At 36.1% G+C, this 20,927-nt stretch overlaps 1 pseudogene; it reads left to right on the forward strand.

The window, feature by feature from the left end:
- The first annotated feature begins 4,625 nt into the window (after positions 1-4,625).
- Positions 4,626-16,262, forward strand: LOC131642525 (protein FAR-RED IMPAIRED RESPONSE 1-like; annotated as a pseudogene).
- Positions 16,263-20,927: the final 4,665 nt, after the last annotated feature.

A 20,927-nucleotide genomic window follows, 5' to 3' on the forward strand; every position in this document is an offset into this window, starting at 1 on the left:
ATTTGGTTTGAAGTTTGGTTTAGGGGTCTGCCATGGAAGTTGCAGAAAAGTCCATCGCAGGGGTGTTTCGGAAGTTCATTTCCGAAAACACCTCCCTCCCAGTTTTCGGAAATGAACTTCCGAATTGTATCAGAAGTTCAAATTTTTTTTGTTTTTTATTTTGTCTCGCATATTAATCGATTTCAACTGTTTACAGGAACATGTCAGGCAACCAACAAGCACGCAGGACTGCGTCTTCTAAAGAGGGCGCTAAGGGAAGAAAGGGTTCTTCAAAGAAGGAGGTGAAAGAGGTGAAGGAGGTGAAGGTGGTGAAGGAGAAGAAGAAGCTTTTGACTGGTTCTGCTTCTCGTCCCCTGGGAGTCCATGGCTCGGACGCGCAGGCTCAGCCTTCAGGCGTGATCAACGCTGATGGTTCTGATACTGAGTGGGATGAAGATTGGTATAATTATCTTCATTCGGAGGAGTTCGCTCGTCGAGAAGAATAACGTGTTTTTATTTTGTTTGATGTGTATTTTGTAACGCTCGTCGGGCAGAATAACATGTTTTTGTTTTGTTTGACGTGTTTTGTTTTGTTTTGTTCGGATTTCGGATTGTATCGCACAGTGTTTTTTTATTGGATTTATCATGTTAATAAAAATACGTACTACTGTAAGTAACAAATGACGGAGGAGGTGTAACCGGGGCCGGAACATATGACGGAGGAGGTGGATGTCCGGAGGAAGAAGAACCGGAGGTACGTCCACCGCGAGACAAAGGAGCCAATCATTGTAAGCTATAGTTTATCATTATCATCTGGGGACGTCATTTCTAAAAAATCAAGATTAAAAATAATAAGATTTTTTTTCCCAATTTTTTGTAATGACGTCCCCTGATGATAATGATAAATTATAGCTTACATTGATTGGCTCCTTTGTCTCGCGGTGGACGTACCTCCGGTTCTTCTTCCTCCGGACATCCACCTCCTCCGTCATATGTTCCGGCCCCGGTTACACCTCCTCCGTCATTTGTTACTTACAGTAGTACACCTTTTGAAATTTGGAAGCCTTTTTTTCTCCCCACCACTCTCTCATCCCCACCTACCCGTGTTCAACAATATGTAACTTTAATTTTATGTATTATTATCGTTGTAATCTTCACCCGATTAAATAAAGCGAATTGTTGTTGTTTTTCATTTTATTCTGTCCAGACATATTTTCGGAGGTTCATTTCCGAATTCTCCAAGGGGGGTGCGTTCGGAGATGAACTTCCGAAACACCACATTTTCTGAAAATGTAACTTTATTTCGGAGATGCATCTCCGAAACCAATATTTTATATTAAAAAAAACACGTTTTCGGAAGTTCATTTCCGAAAACACCTTTTTTTCAAAAAAAAGTACCGTTTCGGAAATGAACTTCCGAAACAAGGGGTAATGTTGTAAATTCACCAGGGGTGGGCAAAAAGGTTAGGAGGTGGGTGAAGAAATTCTCAATTTTAATCATATCAATTAAATTTTATATTGCATTTCTTTAAATTTTATATTGCATTTCTTTAATTAATCAAATATTTATTTAATTAATCATATATGTTATTTATTATACATTATAAACATTTAACCTAACAATAATATCTATAACAACCACGTGAGATATCACGATATTTGTCTGATATCATAATAATAATAATACTATAACACTACCAAGAGAATGTGACGTGTAGTGGTTCAAAAAACAAAGATTATTAGCAACCACGACTAATGCAAAGCCAACCATTCATATCCATTTTAAACAATCAATAAATGTTGGCTTGATTTGTAGCCAGTTACGTATCAAAAGCAAACGAAATCAAGATACCATTCTAATTATAATTAATAGTGAGAACACGAGCACGATCCATGACCATGACCCTTCTCCATTAAATACTAACATCATTATATATATGCCCTAATTTGTCTTCACTTAGAATCCAAAAATAAAGTGTAATTAATTAGTCACAAAATAGAGAACCTTTCTCTCTCACTTTCATAGGGTTTCCCTATCGTGATCATGGGCTAGATAGCTCGATCATGGGGACCATTAGAGAAACTAAGGGATGAGTAGTGATGAGGATGGAATCAATCAAAATATATGCCATGCCAATGACTATGTCTATGGTGCGATTATTAGCATTTTATTGATTTTGGATGCAAACAAAGGGAAGTTTCTAGCTAGCTTTTGTCTTTTAAATTAAAGCTTAGGTGCCAATCGAATATGTGTGTGTTTGTGTGATGATTTCAACTATATAAACACATCATCCAACCCACTTTTGGCTAGAAATTTCTTTGCTTCTTCCGTATGGAGTAAAAAAAGGTGGCAAAGAAGGAGAAAAGGAAAAATATTTATTCTATATTTACCTAGTCAACTTTATTCTTTTTTTATTTTATTGTTTTTGTTGGTTAGAAAGAAAATGATTTAACAAATATATAAATTATAATATGTTATAATTCTTTAATAAGAATAAAAATCTTATGATCTGTTCAAAGTTGCCGGTTTTTTGTTTTTGATTTTGAAAGTTATTTTCAAAATCAAAAGTTGATTTAATTTTTTTTATTTAAGTTCAAAACGTTTTTTTACTAAAATTTAAAATAGAAAAGAGATTTTTAACTTTTTTTTTTAAAGTAAGACACCACCACCACTAATCATTATTTACGCCACTAGTTACCACTGAGACTGCCATCGACCACCAGTCCAACCACTTTTTCACTGATCACTTCCAACAACCACCCTCGATAATTTTATATCACAATTTATGTATATATGATTTCTAATCTAACCATCACTTAAATAACTGTCAACCATTATTATAAATATCACCAATGACCACATTGCCTATCGTCAACTACCAAATTATTTAGTGTCGGCCATCACTTTGACAATCGTCGATCACCAATTCTAACTACTAGTTATCACCACTCTAACGTAAATCACCACTAATCGTCACTATCAACTGTCATCACTATGACTATCAACAATAGAAACTCTTATATGCATTAATAGTGAACAACTACCACTATTATTATAATTACTATTAAAAATATTATTATATATATTTTTAAGTTTTTGATATCATTCGTTATATATTTATAATATTTTAATTGTTATGAAATATAATAATATGAATTAATTAATATTAAGATATGTTTATCATAATTACTTATTTTAATTTTTATGTTTAAAATATATTTTGTTGTTTTATAGTTCAAAACAGAAAATAATTTTAGTTTTAGAAAATTTAAAAAGCTAAAAGATTATGAATTAATAAATTTGTGTGTTTTAATTTTTATCTAGTAAACATGCATATAAATGCTATGTTTGGTAAGACATGTTTTCGAGCTTATAGCTTACACCCTCCGGACACATTTATAAGCAACAAAAATAGTTTTCACAAAAATAGTTTTCACGGTTATTAAGAAATTCAATCAATTGAAGTTAATTTTTAGATTTTGGTGAAATCTTTAATCAAATTTACTATAATATCCTCTTTATTAAATTTAATCGAATGTTGGAAAATGAAATAGAGGGGTATATTAAGAACAGAGCTGCTAAATAGTACGACTACTTTTTGTAAGAATTTTCACGAACACGTGTTCAATGACTTATTCCACTATTTTACATTTTAGAAAACAAATTAAATTTAATATTTAATATAATTCTAACAGAATTAAAACCCACGTATACCACTCCCGCCACATCGCTTACGGTTTGCTTTTTTTTCCAATTTCCAGTAAACTAACATTTTTTATTCCTTCATTCTTTTGTGAAAAATTACATTTATAATTTCTCATATTCATTCTTTATCTCTTTGTATTGATGAAAAGCTGCATCTTTAGCTTCTCCTAATCACCTCTGCTTTAGCTTCAATTTCAATTACTAGTAAGTATTTTATCATTACATTTCTATTAGTAAGTATTTTATCATTACGTTTCTATTTTGTGTACTTATTTACCTGAAAGTTTTGTATAAATTTAATGATGTTCTATTTACTTAGGTGTCTTAATCAATTAACATAGTTATTTTTATTTTGAATTTGTTGCATTAGTGCAAGAAATATTTGAAATTTGTGATGAAGTGGAAAAAAATGAAGAAACTCAAAAAGATACTGATTGTTTATAAGTAAATGACACATATGAAAAAGATATCCCTAGTGTTGGTATGGTATTTGCTTCTGAAGATGAAGTTACTGAGTATTATAAGAACTATGCTCGACATATACACTACGCCAAATTTGAGTTTTGCCAGCACAGCTACGAAAGCGCTTTTAGGCAAAAGCGCTGCTATAGATTTCGCTAAAAACAAAATAAAAAAACACGCAAAAAAAGCGCTCTTAAAGGGGGGGGGGGTTACGAAAGCGCTTTCAAAAAGCGCTCTTAAAGGGGGGGATACGAAAGCGCTTCTCAAAAGCGCTCTTAAAGGGGGGGTACGAAAGCGCTTCTCAAAAGCGCTCTTATAGGGGGCTTATGTAAGCGCTTTCAAAAGCGCTGCTATAGAGAGTGGGGTACAAGAGCGCTTTTACCCTAAAAAGCGCTGGTAAAGGCAAGGCTACCAGAGTGCCTTTTAAAAGCGCTTTCATAGCTGTTTCATAATTAAAATTTTTAAAATCAAAATTATTATGCGTTTCATAATCCCTAATCTTCTTTCTCTGCCAGTATCGCTGCCCAGAAACTGCAAACTCCAAAACTCCATAGCTGAAGAAGACGAAGACGAAGACGTATACAAAGAACTCATCCTCAAAACCGTACCTCTTCCTCAAAACCGCAGCACTTAACCTCCATAAAAATACCCTCCACAACCCACGCCCAGAATACGAAGACGAAGAAGAATCGCTGAAGAAGAGAAGATGAAGGAGGTACGATTTAAAGGTTCTTCCATTTTAATGTTTTCTTTATTTACGATTGTATCACTGTGTAACTTTGATTCTGATTCTGATTTAATGAAACTTTGATTCATCATGGCCGGTTCCTGATAGATATCCGCCTGTAGGGTTAGAGCTTTACCACCAATGAATTAATTATCATACTATAATTATAACAACTTCCCCACTGCCGCTGGATTGGCTTCATCAACTTCCCTACCAATGAATTAAATCTTTCACTTTTTAGTTAATCTATTAGTATGACAACAGATTAGATTTCTTTAGTGGTTAGTGGCCAGTACTTGAGCATTCTTCCACCAGTTCCCGAATTGCCAAACCCTTTGTACATTCAATATTATATAAATTGTCAGTTCATCATTTGTTTGAGCTTAAGGTAGGATGCAATGCATGGGTTAATCCACCAAATCTGTTTGTGATTGATCAATTGCTTTAGCTGGTTTAAGATTTAAATCAAACAGGTCATGGATTAGTTTCAGAGTTGCATGAGACTAGAAATAGGTTTGTGGATCTAGGAATTGTTTGAAGTACCACCCAGACTGAGACACAGAATGATAGGAAGAAAATTGGAGACAAGAGAACAATATTCAACTCTATTATCTCATCATCCGAAACTAAGAAAATTAATTTCAACAATTTTCCGTATTAGTATTTTTGTTATTCTATAACAAATATGGAGAGGACAGTGATGATTAAACTTTGATCAGGAAAAAAAAATCATTAGTAGTGGTGATAGATTTCCTATTGATATTGGTCTCAGGTAATAATTGGCCTGAATTACATTGTTTACTAGCCATAATTGAGGGACTAAAGTATTGATTGTGTTATCAATAAGAAGTCTATGAAAGAAATATTGCTTTTAAATAATTAATTACACATTCAATATTCTACAATGTAGAATATTTTTGCGGACAAACAGACTTAGTTGTTCAGTATTGCATGTTTAATGTCTTATGCATTCTTATTTTTTGTTGTCCATCTACACTTCTCATTTATCCTTAATAGATTTTTCTTGACAGGTTAAGTTAAAATATGATATTACTAATAGTTGTATTTCGGCCTCTTTTCTTTTAATGTTAAACTATTGAATACATTCTCAATTTTCATCAAACACAACTTATTTTACTTGTTCGATTTCCTTGGGATAAAATTGCATATAACCTATTCCCTGTTTGCCCAATTTGGCGTGTCATTTTATACTCTTTAATTAAGTTTTTTATTTTATATTTTTCAGGAATATCTTTGCTAGATAGGGGTTACTTGTGAAGAGTGAAAGTTTGATCGTTTTCAAGAATCTTACATTGTGTGGGTCTAGAAGTTGCTTACTACTATACAGGTAATTAATTGTTCTCTCTCGCCAAAGTAATATGTTGCATTTTATTGCTTCGGATTCATTCCGTGTATCCTTTGCGTTTTGACAGAAACACATTATACCGTTCTATGCCTTAAGAATTAGTTGTTTTTGTTTAGGTTAATTAAGACATGAGTGATAGATTCTAAACTGTGTTAATGTTCTAATAGTTCTGTAACATAATTTTTCCCTACCAGCCTGTGGATTATTTTCTCTGATTCCAGACTAAAAACAGAACAAAACACTAACAATTGAACTGCCATGTCCCTTTGTGTCATTCTCATTGGTGTAGTGTAATACTCATTATTCTGACATGTGGAATATTCTCTGATTTTTAAGTGATGAACTTACTAACTTTGTAACTTTTAGATTATATTAAGTAATACTCATTATTCTGACATGTGGAATATTCTTGATGTCAATTTCATTAATCAATTAGTGATGAACTTACTAACTTTGTGAATTGAATTCGCTATAGGGGTTACTTGTGAAGAGTGAAAGTTTGACCGTTTTTGTTTAGCTTAATTAAGACATGGATAAGACATGGATGAATTCAAACCGATTGTCGAAAGAATACGAGAAAGGGGTTAGGGAATTCGTTAAGTTTGCGGTTGCGCACTCCGAAGACCCGATTCGAATGACGTGTCCTTGCTTGGGTTGCTGTTATGGGGATAAGGTTGACGGGAAACAGATGGCATCGCATTTACTACGGTTTGGAATTGATAGAAGTTATACAGTTTGGAGTTTGCATGGTGAAAAAAGTAAAAGGAATGTTGAGTCGAGGTGTAATACGAAGTATTATTCAAACGACGATTGCACAGACACATACGATTACAATCGAGTCGAAGAAATTGCAGAAGCGCTTGAAGAAGATCTTGAGGATTGTCCCAAAATGTTCGAGAGGTTGGTAAGCGATGCAGAGAAACCGTTGTATGATGGTTGTTCAAAATTCACAAGATTGTCTGCGGTGTTAAAGTTGTACAACTTAAAGGCGGACAACGGATGGTCGGATAAAAGTTTCACAGAGTTATTAGCCCTTATGAAAGATATGCTACCAGAGGATAATGTTCTTCCCAATCGAACGTATGAAGCCAAAAAGATGTTGTCCTCTATTGGCATGAGCTATGATAAGATACATGCATGTCCAAACGATTGCGTTTTGTTTCGAAACGAGTATGCAGCGTTGAATGAGTGTCCTAAATGCGGTGCCCCTCGATATAAGAAAAAGTTATCTCCGGCAAAAGTCTTATGGTATCTTCCTATAATTCCGAGATTTAGACGCATGTATCGTAGTGAGACCGATTCAAGACACTTGACTTGGCATGCAGATGAAAGAATTATTGATGGAAAGTTGCGACATCCGGCAGACTCACCACAGTGGATGAAAGTTAATAGTGAATATCCTGAATTTGGAAAAGAAGCAAGAAACCTTCGCTTGTCATTGTCTACTGATGGAATGAACCCGCATGGTATTCAAAGTATCTCGCATAGCACATGGCCTGTGATTCTTATGATTTATAACCTACCTCCGTGGCTATGTATGAAGCGTAAGTACATGATGTTATCTATGCTAATTTCTGGGCCTAAACAACCAGGGAATGACATAGACGTATACTTGACACCCTTAATCGAAGATTTAAAGTTTTGTGGGAGAACGGTGTGGAGGTTTACGATGGGTATAGGAAAGAAAGTTTCAACTTGAGGGCGATGTTGTTTGGAACAATTAATGATTTTCCAGCATACGGAAATCTATCCGGGTACAGCAATAAAGGTCAAAAAGCGTGTCCTGTTTGTGAAGATGAAACTGATACGACACGATTGGAGCTTTGTCAGAAGAATGTCTTTCTCGGCCATCGTAGATTCTTAAATTCTAATCATCACTACCGTGGGTGGAGAAAAGCATTCAATGGAAAGGCCGAACATCGTACAGCCCCGCCTTTTTTGTCAGGTGATCAAATTTTTGAAAAGGTGAAAGATGTGAGCACTCAGTTTGGCAAGCCTTTTGCACATTCACTTGTCAAGGGTGGGTGGAAGAAGAAGTCAATTTTCTTTGAACTTCCATATTGGAAGTCGTTGTACGTAAGACATTTCCTGGATATTATGCATATTGAAAAAAATGTATTTGACAGCGTCATAGGTACGTTACTCAATATACAAGGAAAGTCTAAGGATGGCCTTAACATAAGGAAGGACATGGTAAACATGGGAATGAGAACTGAATTGGGACCCGTGACGAAAGGAAGACGAACATATCTGCCACCTGCTGTTTACACTCTATCTAGAAAGGAGAAGAAAACATTGTGTAAGTTCCTCAGTGAAGTTAAAGTTCCAGAAGGCTACTCTTCAGATATTAGAAGACTTGTGTCAATGAAAGACCTCAAGTTAAAGAGTTTGAAGATGCATGATTGCCATGTTATAATGGAACATTTTTTACCAATAGGTATATGTTCTATTCTGCCAGAAAAAGTAAGAAGCGCAATAACTAAGCTGTGTTTCTTCTTCAGGTCAATTTGCAGTAAGGTGGTCGATCCCGCGATCTTACCAACATTGTAAAAAGAGATAGTTGTTACTTTATGTGATCTTGAAATGTATTTTCCTCCCTCGTTTTTTGACATAATGGTTCATCTAGTCGTTCATCTTGTGAAAGAGACACAATTGTGCGGACCAGCTTATATGAGATGGATGTACCCTGCTGAACGTTATATGAAAATATTAAAAGGGTACGTGAAAAACAGAAGTCGACCGGAGGGTTGTATTGCCCAACGATACGTTGTTGAAGAAGCGGTTGAGTTTTGTACTGAATATCTGTCAAATGTTCAATCAATTGGACTCCCCAAATCTCATATTGTCGAAAAAAAGAAGGAAAAAGGCTAATTGGAAATAAAGTTGTGACAGTATCAATGGTCGAACGGGATCAAGCACACTTGTATGTTCTGCACAATGAGATTGAGGTTGAGCCGTATGTTGAAATGCACAAGGTTGTTCTCCGAGATTTAAATCCGAATAGAAATGAGAACTGGATAGTACGAGAGCACAATCGAAGTTTCATACCGTGGTTTAGGGAACATATTTATTCAAAGTATCGTTCAGATCCTGCTTCAGTAACAGAAAGGTTGAGATGTTTAGCCTATGGTCCAAGTATAATTATGTTTTCTTATAGCGCATACGCAATTAATGGATACACATTTTATACCAAAGAACAGGATGATAAACGTACTATGCAAAATAGTGGTGTTACCTTGGTAGCTGAAGCAATGCACATATCAAGTGCGAATGACTTAAATCCGAAATTTGCAAATTTGTCATATTTTGGGGTTATCGAGCGCATTTTGGTGTTTGATTACGCAAAGTTTCAAATTCCTGTATTTGGTTGCAAGTGGGTTGAAAATAATAGTGGCATACGAATGGATAAGTCAGGATTTTTGCAAGTGGATCTCAACAGGGTGGGGTACAAAGATGAGCCTTTCATTCTAGCCTCTCAAGCTAAACAAGTGTTCTATGTCAATGATCCGACAAGTACGAAATGGTCTATAGTGCTTTTATCAAACAAAATAGTTGATGAAAACATTGGAGATCAAGGTGATATTGGTGTTGGCATTGAATCTTGTACAAGAAACGATCAAGATGAGAACGAATCTTGTACTAGAAATGATCATAATGAGGGTATTTGGATCAATCCAACCGTCCGCATTGTTAAGAGACGCGTAGCACACAATCCTACCAAGAAAAGAAAGAGACGTTAGTGAAAAAGGTAATAGTATACATATTCCGACTAATGTGCGTTATTCAATTTGTACCGATTGTTATATATTCAATTTGTATAGTTTTTTCAATTTGTATTCCGATTGTTACAATACTTATTCAATTTTGGTGCATATTTTCGTTTTGTACATAACTTTTGAACCATGTATCCGTTTGTCGACTTCTTTACATCTAACTATACTATTTTGACAATTCCGGAGCTGCTCATTCACTTATCTTTACATTTCGGGACTGTTTTTTTATCGGTTTTGGTTCTGCCCGTGGTCAAAAGTCGGGCTTAGGGTCTGAATTTTGGAAAACCGACTTCATTTTTGAGTCTGTGAGGACGTTTTACCATAGCCATGTAAATTTCGTTCAATTCCGACAACTTTCTTTTTTTGACGCTTATTCTGATTTCACCGATTTCGATTCCGATTTACTTGTACATGCATGGTTTGACTTCCATTTGACTTGTATAGATTGTTAGCTTATTAATAGTGTACTAATGTGCTTTAGTTTGTTTGATACAGGTTCAATGGCTAGTAATCAAGAAAACCCACAAGAGAACCCACAAGATAAGCCACAAGAAAACTCACAAGATATAGATGCTCCGGATACATCATCAAAAGAAGTTGCACGAGGTGTGTCCCTTATGAAGGGAATCATTCGACATAGAGACCAAGGATTGATATATAATTTGGAATGGAATTCTGATAACCAACCAATTGGTCCTAATTCTGCAAAGTTGACAAGCTATATTGGTACACTTGTTCGTTTGCATATTCCAGTCTCCGTAGCTAAATGGAATATGAAAAGCAAAGAGTTGGACGAGAAAAAAGACATGATTTGGGACGAGCTTAAGGTATCATATATGGTTGTTGTTATTATCTTGACGATAATTTGATTAAATTACTTATACTAACACACTCTATGCGTATGTTTGTTTGCAGAGGTCTTTTACCATACCAGACGAGCGTAAACGCTTCATTCTTAGTTTGGCCGGAAAAAGATATAAAGGGTGGAAAGCTTATCTAACAAACAGCTATCTTAAGGATAAAGAAGGAAACTTTCTTGAAGAGGCCCCGGGACGTCCAAAAAAGTATGAGATGTTCATTAATGATAATGATTGGGCTAAGTTTGTAGAGCAAAGAGATGAATCTTTTCGGAAAAGGAGTGCCACAAATAGTGCGAGAGCATCAAAAGCCGCGTATCCATACAAAAAAGGGCGTTTGGGATATGCACGCTTAGAGGAAAAAATTGTAAGTAAATAGAAATGCGTTTTAATTAATTGTCTAAATGTGTTTTATTTGACGATTTTATTTGTGTCAATACATAGTTAGAGGAGACGAAAAGTGAGGAAACCTCACTTCCAGTACATGTGTTGTGAAAGGAAGCTCGTGTGGGCAAGAATCAAGCTGTCGATCCCGATGTTCAAAGAGTTTATGCTGAATGTGTAAGTATAACACTGTGTCTTTAATTAAATCAAATGTTTTTTAATATATAAATGATTTTTTATCTCCACTAATAATTATTGAAATGTAAATGAATTACAGGAGACCTTGTCGCAATCGGTATCCAGCGGTGAGGACCAGGATGATAAGAGCGTACTTAGTAGAGCACTAGATGCTCCTGAGTATCCCGGTCGGGTGAGGGGTAAAGGTCATGGTGTGACTCCAACCTCTTTTTACAAGCATCCTAAGAGAAGATCAAATCCTACCAATGAAGAAGTGTTGCAAAAATTGCAGGAATTGCAAACACAAGTCTCTGAATTGCAAAGAGATAAAGATATGTATATGAGAGAAAAGTGCAACACTTCATCGGTGAAAGAAACTAGTGATAAGGCTAGTATCAACTGTCAAAGGAAATTTCCCGAGGTAATTATAAATTTTTTTCCTTACAAATTGTTCTATTTTATTAATGATAATGACTTTATATTTACTATTGGTTTAGGGCATTTCATCTTGCCAACTATACTTATCGTCACCGAATTATCGCCTAGTTGGCAAGGGAAAAGTGCACAACACTTTGGGAGATTTACTTCACCATAGACCGCTCCCGGATGGACACCTGAAAGTATCGGTGGATGTTGTATTAGATCATGATGCGATGCTACCGGTACCTGACATGGTCTCAGAGACGACATTGCTGCGAGATGCAATAGGATCATTTGTTGCATGGCCCTTGGAGCTCATTACCATTAGTGATGAGGTATATTGAAAACGATTATGAATCATTTAGTTTTCGAATGTCAATTCTGCACCGTTTATTAATTATTTTTTACATTTTAATTTTAGACTGCTCCTACAAAACCCGCAATTAAGGGTAAAGGGATTTTACAGGAGGAGGAGTCTGTTGCATCACTAAAAGAGGTACATTTAAAGTGTTAATATATAATCTGAATCTAAAACTGCATGATTTTATATTTTACCTAACTTATATGATTTTTAGGCATCTGCTCGGGGGTCACAACAAGTGACGCAGCCAGTTCGTAGCGTACCACCCACTGGTCCTCCGAAGCCAGCGGCAAAAAAAGGCGGTGCTTTTGTGCCTCGATACCGGACGACGCTCGGAACAATTGTTGATATGTCCGATTTGAAGGATGATGCTTTACGTGAAATCAATATGGATGAAGGTGTCTTCGGTATTGAATTCATGTCAAATATTGGAATTGATGACTTGGAAGAGATTTTTACGCATGAACAACTAGGCGTCGGTAATATGCACTCATACATCCGGTAATATCCACTCATCCGATATATTATTTAATTAGTCTCACAATTTATTTACACATTTCACTGAAAATAATCTAATGTTTATTATGTTTTTATTTAAGGTTGTTGTATGACAGAGTGTTGCGCGGGACTCCATTGTCAAACAGATTCTGTTTCGTGTCTTCCGCCCATTGCAGCGGAATGGCAATTGCTTTGGAACCGGAATCAGTTAGACAACGCTTAGTCGATAGATTCATGTCCACCGGCAATACAGAAAGTTTGCATCTTTGGGCGTATAATACCCGACCAGTAGGGTTAGTTTCTCATTCTTGGTTCATCTAATCTCTGTTTCTTTTGTGTATAGCAAAATTTTCATATAACCTATTGTTTTAATTTATAGAGCACACTGGTTGTTGCTTTCTATCAACCCTATAAGAGGAGTGGTGTATTATCTGAATTCGGTAAATGGTGACTGGACCAATTATCCGACTATGAAGGAAATGATTGATTTGTAAGTGGGATCGTTCTAAATATTCGTGTATATTTATATATTTAATTATTTGTGAGATTGATCTAAACATATGCTTTTATATATTTGTTAGATCAATATAAGTGTTCCGAAGTCAACGAGACGCACATGTATCCCGGACTAAATCAAACAACATTACTTGGATCAAAGTGCAGGTACATTATTTTTCACAATTTTGCTTATAATATTTATGCTACTTGATAAAACAAGACAACTATAAAATCTTATTTGTTTTTCTATGTAGTGTCCGCAACAGCGAAACAGTTCAGATTGCGGATACTATGTTTTGAGGTTTATGAAAGAAATCCTTCAGGCGAATCAATTAGAGATTCCGCTCACGGTATGAATTTATAACTTAAGATAATTTCATATAATTTATTACATTTAACTAAATCATTCATATTATGTTTTTGTTTTGTAGTACTTGGACGAATTCCGTGCTGCTTCGTACCCGAGACTTAAGTTGGAAGAAATCAAAGAGGATTTGTGTCAATTTTATATTCAGCAACTTTTCATGTAGGATTTGTGTCGATTTGAAGTATAATATTGTTGATGTTACTGATTTAGTTTGTAATGATGTATATATATAATTTTGGATATTATAATGGTATTATATTAGTATATATATATTGTCCTACCTATGGTTGAAAATATATCGTCGAAAATATATTACAGGTCGAAAATATTACAGGTTGAAAACATATTACAGGTCGAAAATATTACAGGTCGACTGGGAGGCTTAAATTACAGGCTACACATTAAAATACCTCATTTAGCAACGACAGCGCTTTTAAAAAGCGCTCTTAAAGGTCCACTTACGAAAGCGCTTTTTAGTAAAAGCGCTGCCAAAGATAAAAAAAAGCATAAAAAATAAAAAAAACGCAACCTACGAAAGCGCTTTTCCAAAAGCGCTCTTATAGGGGGGGCTATCAGAGCGCTTTTTCCAGAAAAAGCGCTCTCATAGGGGGGATACCAGAGCGCTTTTCTGGAAAAAGCGCTCTTATAGGCTGAGCTACCAGAGCGCTTTTTCCAGAAAAGCGCTCTTATAGGGAGGGCTACCAGAGTGCTTTTTCCAGAAAAGCGCTCTTATAGGGGGGGTTTACCAGAGCGCTTTCAGAAGCGCTTTTGTTACATACGCCAGCGCTGGCTTTCACATCGCTTTTAAGCGCTTTTAAAGCCCAAAATAAGCGCTTTCGTAGGCCTTCCGTGTTGTAGTGATAGGTTTTGGAATTGCTAAAATAAGTTCAAAAAATGGAGATGATGGAAAAAAATATTTTACTTTGGCATGTAGTCGAGCAAGAAAGTATGTGAGTCAATAAAAAAATCCATTGAAGCCCAATCCTATTACAAAAACACAGTGTAAGGCGAGATTGAATGCTTGTATGCATTTAAACGGGACAGTTATAGTTTCAAGTGTTGTTATTGAGCATAATCATGAACTAAGTCCAAGCAAAGCATGATATTTTAGATCCAACAAAAATTTGGGGTCTCAGATGAGAAGAAGGTTAGAGCTCAATGATCAAGCTGAAATTAATGTAAGCAGAAACTTTCGATCTTTAGTTGTTGAAGCGAATGGGTATGAGAATCTTACATTTGGAGAAAAAGACTGTAGAAACTATATAGACAAAGTAAGACGACTACGACTTGGGACAGGTGATGCAGAAGCAATACAAAAATATTTTGTCAGAAAGCAAAAGCAAAATAATCAATTTTATTATGTAATGGATGTGGATGATGAAAGTCGGTTACGTAATGTGTTTTGGGCTGATGCAAGATGTAGGACTGCATATGAGTATTTTGGCGAAGTCATAACTTTTTATACCACTTACTTAACAAATAAATATGACATGCCTTTTGCTCCTTTTGTTGGAGTAAATCATCATGGTCAATCTATGTTGTTGGATTGTGCTCTATTGTCTAATGAGGATACTAAAACTTTTACTTGGTTGTTCTCAACATGGTTAGAGTGTATGCACGGTTGTGCTCCAAATGCCATAATTAGTGATCAAGATAGAGCAATGAAGAATGCAATTGAGACTGTCTTTCCGAAGGCTCGACACCGATGGTGCTTATGGCATTTAATGAAAAAAATTCCAGAAAAGTTTGGTAGATATTCCAATTATGAGTCAATTAAAACACTTTTGCATGATATTGTATATGATTCTATAAGCAAAAGTGATTTTATGATGAGGTGGAAACATATGGTTGTGTATTATGAACTACACGATAATGAATGGCTGAAAGCGTTATTTGATGAGCGGCATCGGTGGGTTCCTATATATGTTAGGGACACATTTTGGGCTGGAATGTCAACTACACAACGAAGTGAAAGTATGAACTCATTTTTTGATGGATATGTAAACTCAAAGACAACATTGCAGCAATTTGTTGAACAATACGATAATGCATTGAAAGATAAAATTGAAAAGGAGAGCATGGCTGATTTCAGGTCATTTAATTCAATTATTTCTTGTGTAAGTCACTTTGGCTTTGAGGTCCAATTCCAAAAAGCATTTACCAATGCAAAGTTCAAAGAATTTCAATTCGAAATTGCTTCGATGATGTATTGCCATGCATGTTTTGATAAATTGGAGGGATTAGATTCCATATTTTGCGTTACAGAGAGTAAGAAAGTGCACGACAAGATGAAAGACATTGGGTTCATGGTATGCTTCAATGAAAAAGACTTCTTGTTTAAATGCACATGTTGCTTGTTTGAATTTAAAGGTATTGTATGCAAGCACATCCTTTGTGTGCTTAAGCTCAGAGGAAAAACAGATTCAATCCCTGACAATTATATTTTGGCACGATGGAGGAAGGATGTAAATCGCAGACATACACTTATTAAATGTGGTAATATGTCTAAAAAATTTGAATTGCAGCGTGTTGATAAAGCTTGTGATGCCTTTTATGAAGTTGCTTCAACAAAGATAAATAGTGAAGATGATTTATTGAAAGTGATGAATTGGATTAAAGAATTGAAAATTAAGTTAGCGTGTAAAGAATCATCTCCTAGAATTGTAGAAGAAGATACTCCAATGTAATATAATTCCTTTATGTATTGGAGAACCATAGAGCCAAAAAAAGTCTATGAAACAGAATTACAGTTGGTATCAACCTTTTCTTAATCCCTGTTACAATATCATATCTGCATAAAAAAATTGCAACTCATAAGTCAGTTTTAAAACTAATGTCACACCAACAGAATCCAAAATATAATAGTTATGTCACACCAATTGGAAGCTATATTTGATATTATAATACACGCAGTACCTAATTTATATTAAAAGTGTGTGACATGTATGGGACTGGGAGCCCAAATAACACATATAACCACATTCAATCATTGTTCAAACCAGCACAATACCGATGTAGTCTAAAAGATAATTTACATCTTTAATCACACTTGTGAAAATATATGAGATTAAATCTTGGATTGGAAGAGAGAAAATTACTCGGTCAAAGCTACAACGGTGCTTCTCAACTCAGTGGCAGCATACTCCGGCGTCGGGGCGGCGTGGTTTTCAACCACCACGAAGTGGTTAGTTTCAATGATACCAATGAAGTTTTCTATTTTGAAAATACCATATCTTCATCACATAAATGATATGGATCTAAAGATCTAAATCTGGAAATAAAATTCATGTTTATTGTGATTTTAAAAGGCTTTATTTCAAGAAAGTGGAATGGGATGAGCGGTGAGAAAGGAGAACAGCTGTTAATCATTTTCTAACAATTTATTATGCATTTATAGTTTTATTTTGAATTTACGGAACTGTAGCTTGTTGATTTGACCGAAGTTAATGACGGTAACAATAACACAATTGAGTAAAAATGCCACGTAATTCGTTGGTTTTCGTATAAAAAAATTTCGCACTATTAATCATTTTCCTACTAAGAATTATAACATTAAATGATTTAGTAATAATTGACTTTTGCTTATAATAGTGACCAAAAATTAAAATATTTTTGTTGCTTATAAATGTGTCTGGAGGGTGTATGTCTTATGTCTTATAAACTCATACGATAATTTAGACTCGTTTGGTAACGATCTTTTCATCACGAGCTTATAGCATATTTTACTAATTTATAGTTTATTTTCCAGTATTTTAAATAGCGTTTTAGCTTATATCTTGTAGTTTATTATTTTTTTCTTCCTTTTTTATCCTTATTATTTTAATTAATATCCATTTTTAACCCTTATTATTTATTTTAATTTAAACTAAAATAATTATATATTAAATATCTTTTATGTCATTTTACATTTATAAGTTAATTGAACGTACCGCTAATTTTACCAAACACTTCAATTAGCTTATAAGCTATCAGTCTCAATCATCCGCTATAAACTATAAGTCATTAGTCAGTAGCCATCAGTCATAAACTATAAACTATCAACTAGCTTATCAGTCAACTACTATTTTTATTAAACAACCCCAAAACATTTATAAGTCAGTTTATATAGTAAAAGATATGAAATTTTAGAGCGAACAACTAAAATAGTTGGTAATTCTTTAAAAAAGATAATAATTTTTTTTCATTGCTCAAAATTAGGGATGACCACAGATCGGGTCGGGTGCGGGTTTTACACTACCCGAACACAAACTCAAAGACTGTTCGGGTAGTAAAATAACACTCACACCCGTTGGGTTCGGATATTTCACCCAAACCCGAACCCGAACCCGTAGCAAAATACATATATATATATATATATATATATATATATATATATATATATATATATATATATATATATATATATATATATATATATATATATATATATATATATATATATATATATATATATATATATATATATATATATATATATATATATATATATATATATATATATATATATATATATACGGGTGTGATTTCGGGTTTCGGGTGCAGATTTCACACTATCCAAACCCACACCTGAACTATCAGGTGGCATCCAAACTCAAATCTAAACCTAATAAACTCGGATTTTTACTTGTTGACTAGAGTTCGGATGCGGGTGAACTCCGCAGATTTGAGTATGCTTGTCATCCCTGATCAAAACAACTAAAATCCAAACACATATTTTCTCATGCCTCAAAAGCAAGTATACCTTTGTGAAAAGAGAACAAAAAATAAAATAAATGGACCCCATTTTTATAAAAAAATTAAATGGACCCGTATCTTATCCGCTAAACAAAAATCGAAATTATATATTTTCAACGAAAATCAATTCAACTCAACAAAAAAATATTAATCCACAACTAATATCAAGTTATCGTGAATCCAAGTGTCCAAAAAAGTTTCAACGCCAATATTTTTGACAAATTAATGGCCGTGACTTTTTTCTTTGAATGAATGCAAGTTTTAAAATGAAAAATATATTATATAAATATATAAACGAAGAAGAATTACAAGAAACTTTCAATAGTTTTAGAAGAAAGACCGACAACAAATTAGGGATGTCAGCTTGCCTCTATTAACAGACATTTCCGTGGGGATTCTCCGTATTAGGCTCCAAAGACGGGGAATTCTTTCCCCGCGGGGACGGGGATGGGGAACAAAATCTCCCCAAAGGCACTTCGGAGACGGGGGTGGCGTAAATATCCCTCGCCCCGTGGAGTCCCCGCCCCGCTTAAGATAACATAATGTCCTTAATTTATATATAGTTTTAAATTATTATGTAGGTTTATTTGTCATTTCATATAATTAATCTTATACACAATTTTAAAATATATACGTATTGTTAGTAAAAGAGTGAGATCTAAATGATTATTTCAATTTTATTTTAGTTTGAAATTTTGGTAGTCATGACACTTAATATTAGAAAATTTCTTTACCCACCTCCCTATGGGGGGTCACCCCCAGCGAAATTCCCAAACTACCCCTGCTTCGGAAATGAACTTCCAAAGCGCTTTTTTTTTAAAAAAAATTCCTTGATTCGGAAGTTCATCTCCGAAAACACCTCATGGGGGGTGCGTTCGGAGATGAACATCCGAAAACACCTCATGGGGGGTGAATTCGGAAGTTCATTTCCGAATTATGCAGAAACTGTGTTTTTTTTTTATGTTTTTTCTTAAACGCAACCGCATTTTAATTAAACGTTACCGGCAAATAAAATAAACAATAGATAGACTGAAAACACTAATATGATAAATAAACAAAAAAAAATACTAATCCGATGAAAATAATATATACAAACCGAAAAAAATAAAAATAGTGTGCTAAAGATACAATCCGATAACAAAAAATATATAAACCCGACCACTACTGGGTGTGCCTAAACCTCTCCACCTGAGACCTCCTCTGCCGCCTGTATGTCGCCACACGGTCCGCATCAGTGACGATCATCTCCATCACGGCGACTGCCTCTGGACCGCCCCGCTCCACGAAACCTCGATCCAACGCGTCCCGCCCAAGCATTGATATCCGCTGGCAGATCGGCATGAGATCAATGACATGATCATCCTCGGCCTGCTGGTTCTCCAGGATCTCCTCGTGTGCTGGCCTAGGAGCGCCGGGAATGTCGGGTCTCAGAAGAGGATGTGACACCCGGTAGAACCATGTGACGTACCCCTCCTCACTGTGCCAGTCCTGTGTGACCCGAGTGAGACGGTACTCCTGCGGTACCACATGCTGCTGCCACTCCGCCCATATGGCAGTGAGCTGCACTCGGGTCACAGTGTCGGGAGCAGCCTCAAAGGGTGACCTGGGTATCCGCTGCACGAATCCGAACTGACGCATGCACCGCTCAGGGAGATATCGAACCATGATGCCGGTCCCGCATGCCAACCAGCCTGAATATAGAGCAATGCCGTCAAAGGGGACAATCTGAGCGTAGTCGACGAACGGCCTCCAGGTGACGTCGTCGTGCATCGTGCGGTCCAAGTACAGACGGTATGGTCCCACCGCATCGTTCCCCCTCTGGAGAGCGTATCTGGCGGCCCTGGGCATGGCGTCCACGTACGCAGGATCGATGTGAAAGCCGTGGATGCGGGAGAAGTAGGAGATGATCCAGCTCTGAAACAGAAACAAGATAATGTATTAAAATTAAATACGAAACATATATAAATAAATAAATACGATAATGTATTAAAATAAAACGTACCGTAAGCAGTGTGCAGGATCCGACCAACTGCCTCGTCCTCTAGTTGGAGGCCTCATTCAGCTTCTGGTAGAGATATGCCAGAGTAGCTGACCCCCAGTTCCACTGGTGAACGGTATCCAGGTCCATGAAATAGCGGAGGTAGGCCACGTCGACGTACCTGGCACTCTTGTCCACAAAGCATGCAGCGCCTACCACATGCATGTACCAGCACCGGAGAGCGCAGCCGCGGTGGTACTGTGTGAATAGCTCGTCACCCTCCTGCCCGGCATCGGCCGCCGCGTCCAGGTGGTGCTCAAAATAAGCGCTCAGTGTGGTGAACCGGATGTGAGGCCCAGATGTCGTGACGCACTCATAGTGAGCAACCTCCTCCTCCATGCCCAGATAAAGCGTCATCCACTCGATGGCCTCGACCCTCTGGATCCGGGAGTGGTCCAACAGCGGCCCCCTAATAGGCAGGTGGAGAAGACACTGGACGTCATGCAAGGTGATCGTCAACTCCCCCACCGGCAAGTGGAAAGAAGACGTCTCCTTGTGCCAGCGCTCCACAAATGCCCCCTGCATGCCGGTGCTGATGGTGGTGTACCCGGTCATGCAGAGCCCGCTAAGCCCTGAACCT

Source organism: Vicia villosa, unplaced genomic scaffold (assembly GCF_029867415.1).
Source record: "Vicia villosa cultivar HV-30 ecotype Madison, WI unplaced genomic scaffold, Vvil1.0 ctg.005189F_1_1, whole genome shotgun sequence".
Classification (NCBI taxonomy): Eukaryota; Viridiplantae; Streptophyta; class Magnoliopsida; order Fabales; family Fabaceae; genus Vicia; species Vicia villosa.